Here is a 5,253-nt window from a genome sequence, read left to right on the forward strand (position 1 = left end):
CACTTTCACTCTTTCTTTCACCTTAGCCTTCTGCCAAGTATCCCAGGTACCCCAAACACACACATACATACTGTACCATCCAAGTTAGGAACTTACTTATGTGTATGTGTAGGTGGGTTATATCTGTGTGAAGTGGTGAGTGTGTGTGTATATATGTATATGTCATTGTGTGCATGATATACGAATTAGTGATCTGTTTATGTGTACTGTGTGTGTGGGTATGGACAATTGATTTTTGTCTATCTTTTGGGGTGTATAGTGTATGTGCTTGAATTGGTGATAGGTATGCATGTGCCTAGGTTACTTTGGATATGTATGTGCCTGAGTTGGTTGTGTGTGTGTGTATGCACCTAATTGATTTCTGTGTTTGTATATGTACAATTGCGTCACACCCTCCTGTCTAACAACACAATATTGAGATCCTGAGACTTGGCCTGACCCCGAAGGGCAACAGGATCACAAGCCAGGGATAAAGCAAGATTAACATGTTAATTCCTAGCTCAAGGGTCTTTTCCTTACACTCAGGGTGACACCATATTTGAGGTTGGAAGGACTTTTATCCCTTGGTACAGACAGTGAGGTTTTTGGCCTTCCTCTAGATGTGAGGCATGACTCTCTTCCTTGGATTTCTTGAGCATTTTTTAACAAACTTTGCAGCGTCAGGATGTTGGCTGTCATGATCCCTCTGTTTTACCTATGGCAGGTTAGGGGTTTATATTTTGTGGTTGTGTTAGAGTTGACTGTAGTTTTACTAATAGGTTAGATGTAATGGATTTGTATAGGGTGGTTTGGATAAGGATAATTCTGCCTCATGGACTAAATGACCTCTGGAGGTCCCTTCCAGCCCTGCTTCTCTATGATTCTTTGAATTATGCAGCTGGCATTCAATGATACAATAGTATTGTGAGGCTTCACCAAAAGGTCTTCCTATTCCCGACCTCAGGAAGCATTTGGCATATAGATTCTGCACTCCTTCAAACATCAAGCATGTTGGGGAAAAGAAATCTGTGTTACTTCCTTCGTGAAGCTTGTAAGGGCTAGTTGCAATTTTACTCAAAATCAAATGAAATTATGAACTGTAAGAGCAAAAGAATGCAGTTTGTCCTAAGGTACAATCACATCCAGTATAATAGCATTTAAATGCCTTTTAGGCTTAGTTTTGACTCTGTTTTCCCGAATGGCACATTTAGCTATAATTGCTTTTGTGTGTGCATGGTTTTTTTTGTTTTTTTTTCTCATTTAATACTAATGACCAAAACAATCAAGTAAGAGCAATCGGTGCTTTTTGGTGGAATTCTAATCATTCACTATTTATAGCAGAATCCCAGGACTATAATTCAGAGCTAGCTATGAAAAGTATTTGACTTGCAACACTGATCTGGTAAATTAAAATAAAACATGAATCTAAACAAAAACTTGGAGAAAAAAAAATTCCCTAGAACTTCTTGAAAAATCAAACAAAACCAGGGACAAAATAGAGCCACAAAATAAAAGAGGGTGGTTGTTGTTACTACTTTTTGTTGTCCTCTTCCTCCCCTCCCACCTTTTCTCCTCTGCCAGGAAATCCTTGATTAAAAAGGTGACAGATACTTAAGGATGACAAGGTAAGGAAAAGAGTATTGGATTTGTTCTACTTAGAGCACTATACATATTATTCAGTCAGAACATCCTTTCTGGTCTTAGATGTATGACATGTCACACAGAGATACTAATCCTTTTGTTTTTTTTCCAGAAATAAAGCAATTCTTTTCTTCAGCCCTGGACCTCCCTTCCTTTACTGCAGTCTCACGAATACACAGACACCTTGTCTGGATTATGAATTATTACATTCTTACTGTAGTAGAGCCCAGCGGCACCAATCAGTATCAGGGACAAATTGTGCTAGTTGCTCCCCAGATGCAAGAGAAGCTTTTTTTTTAAAATAAAAAAAAATAAAATCGGACCTGGCTCAAAACAGCATTTAAACGCAACTTTAACTTTCCTGATCCTATGTTGGAAAAATGTGAACAGCATACGTTTATTTTCAAACAGTTTTGCTTAAAGAGTTATCCATTTTTTTTTCTAGCAGGCTTCATATATACTCATTAAAGGGTATAGCATGTAAGCATGTTAAGGAAACTAGTATGACTTAAAATATTTTGTTACTGTCATTGTCTGACAGACTTCTCAGACAAATATAGTTTGGGTGAAGTGATTATCACAAGCTTTTCAGATAACAACAATATCCTCTCCTGTGTATGCTATGTGAAATGAAACATTCACTTGACCAGCCTCAGTGAAACAACTGATCCGTCTTTGGCTTGTTAGAACTGAACATCTGAAGAGGGCTGGACTGCTCACATTTTGGGTACAGGCTGAAATCCAATCTGCCTTGATGAGGAGGATATGCTATTACCAGCTGATGGCTGTTTGGAGATGGGTGTGAAACCCAATGGTTTTAATTTAGGTATTGGCAAAGAGATGTCCTCATCATGAATATGGTATTCATTTGGCCCTGTTGTTAGAGTCTCTGCAGGAAAAAGCCCAACATGAGAGGAGAACCCGAACTTCTTGAATAGGTATAAAAGTGCTATAGAATAGGTACAAGGGTCATGGCACACATGTGCCAAAATGTACTTGAGTCCGTTGTTAGACTAGAAAGGGCAGCCTGGTGAGTAGCACATTGGACTGGGATTCATGAAACATCGTTCCAGTTCTTGAAATTGCTGTGCAAATCCTGTGTATCCTTGAACAATCAAGCTAGCCTTTTCTTCTGTTTCTCATCAGCAAGCTGAGGTTAAAATTTTCCTATCCAGTGGGATATTGAGAGGATGAATACATTAATGAATAAAAGGTGCTTCCATGCTAGATAGCAGGTGAATAAATGATACCTAAATACATGTTCTCCAAGGCCCTGTCCAGATGAGTGCAGCCATATGGTATGTGGCACCGCTGCCACTTATCACACATTCAGTTGTTTTCCACACTGCAAGGGAGCAGCATGGAGGTTTTTTTGACCTGGTCAAAAACCCTGCAGAGAAAAAGAAGCATAGCAGCACATGCGTGGACAGCATGTGCTACTCAAAAGCGGAGCCAGGATACTTGCAGCTGTGCTGCAACTGCCAGCCAGGCTCTGCCTGGCAGAATCACCTCTACTGCAGCCCCAGCCCCAGCCCCCAGGACCCCAGGTAAGGTTGATGGGGCCAGCCCAGTATTGGCCGCAGCCTCCCCTACCCCACCTGGGGTAACTTGCTGTGTGCCAGGGGACATGGCACAGGCATTCCTTGAGGACAACTACCGGCATCGCAAAGTACACCGCTGCTAGTTGTCCCCAGGGAACCAAACGTCCACGCCATGTGTGGACGCAGCCCAAAGAGTGTCAGAATAGCAGTCATTGTTTGTTTCCAAGTTCTAGGATGAAACAAATATTTTGTGCCTGGAAAATATTACAATGCACTTTACTAATTCTTAATTGTCTGGAAAGAAAAAAATCTGAAATCCATAGAGCTGAATTGTTTAGTCCTATTGTAGCTATGTTCTGACTGAAGTGAGACCAGAAGCTTGTCATTTAAATGCTTATATTGTTGCTCCTGAAGATAACAAGGGGTATATTTTCTTTAAAGAAGTCATTTGCAAAATGTCTATTGTATAGACCAGAAGTTCACTCCAAGTCATTGTATGTAGCTGTCCCAGTATTTAATATGCTTGTTTAGGTTTTAACTGTTACTGTCATTTTGTTCCATGCATTTCCACAATTGACTATGCCTAAGAAACCTGCCCTCCTCCATGAGCTCCAACACACTCCATTACCTAAGCCCACTGTGTAATTTCTGTTGAATCAAAAATTCTTCTTATGAAATTGGGAAAAATTGTATCCAACGAGTGAATGCTTAACCAAGGAAAGGTTAAGATTTTGTAGATAAACAGTTGAACACATACATAAAAGTGTTGGTTTATGGCAATCGTTTTGCAACAAAATATTAGCTCAGATATTTATATATAACAAATTTAATTGCCATCCTTTGAAAACTTTATTCTTTCTAATTCTCCTCTCATAAGAAATTCAAGTTGATTCAAGAATTTTTCTAGCATTAGAGGGTCGAAAGACAGGGTGGGACCAAAATGTATCTTTAGCTGAAAACAGTATATCTAAGGCTTCAGAGAAAATCTAACACTTAGGAGAAACTCAATTCTCCCCTTCCAGATAATAACAAAGAAAGGAAAAATAACTTTAGAACCTGTTGATAGGCTGTCAAAAATATAGGCAAAGAAAATCACAAGAACAATGAAAATAATTCAGTACCTGGTGTCTAAAAATAACGTAATTTAAATAGTTTCTTCAAAATGGTTGCTGTGGAAATGTTACCTGATTATTTATAATTTTTAAAGTGGGAAAAGGAATAGTCCAGAAGCTTAAACATGCTACTGGAATCATGATTATCATTAATAGTATTGTTACTGAGATTTACTTTAAGTATGAATATAGAGCTCCTCATTACAGAAAACACTCATGAGTTATTGGAGATGCCTACTCAGAGCAGATTTTAAAAATGTAAGAAAAATGTAAAACAGATGTTTGGGATATAATTAGAGCTGTGTGAATGAGTGATATTTCAGTTCTGTGAGTGAATTGTAAAGTCAAAAATAATGTTAGGTCAATTTTTTTTTTAAGGAAGCGTAAAAAAAAAGTCTCAAAACAGTATTTTAAAACCCCACCAACACATTTTTTACTGAAATTGCCATGAATTCATTGATAGTTTGGGTTGACCCAAAACAGCCCTTGAACTAACTAAACATTTTGCCCAGCTCAAGATAGTGTCCCATAATTGGTGCATATATTATGTCACATGCTTCCCGGGGAGATCCCATGATCCTCTCAGCTGATGAAGTATAGTTATAGGGTGAAGTCTTCCCCTTGCACTCCAGGCAGACTGACCCCTGTGAGCTTCCCCAAATATGAGAAACTCAACTGCACAATTTTGTGGTAATAGGAGACTGTATTCTTGCTTTCCCTGTGGATTGCCAGTTGGCCTTTTGGCTAGGGGCAAATGAGACTAGGGGACATCTGAACCCAAGGCCTCTGGGCTTGCATGTAGCATGCCTGCCATGGATTTGGAGAATATCCAAAGTCCAAGATTGTGTGGTAGTAGAGTCACACAGACATGAATGACCGAGCACTGCTCAGTCAAAATTTGTAACTTGACTATTTATTGGGCTTTGTCCAATATAATTTGGAAGTTATTTGGCCCATGAAATGAAATTAAAAAAAAAAAA

General features: G+C 38.9%; 1 non-coding gene across 1 annotated transcript; it reads left to right on the forward strand.

Moving 5' to 3' along the window:
• Positions 1-4,826: 4,826 nt before the first annotated feature.
• LOC112549291 lies at positions 4,827-4,995 on the forward strand. Its single transcript, XR_003092678.1, has one exon. It is a non-coding gene; the product is annotated as a U1 spliceosomal RNA (small nuclear RNA).
• The last annotated feature ends 258 nt before the right edge of the window (positions 4,996-5,253 follow it).

This window comes from Alligator sinensis, unplaced genomic scaffold, assembly GCF_000455745.1.
Source record: "Alligator sinensis unplaced genomic scaffold, ASM45574v1 scaffold23_1, whole genome shotgun sequence".
Lineage (NCBI taxonomy): Eukaryota > Metazoa > Chordata > Crocodylia > Alligatoridae > Alligator > Alligator sinensis.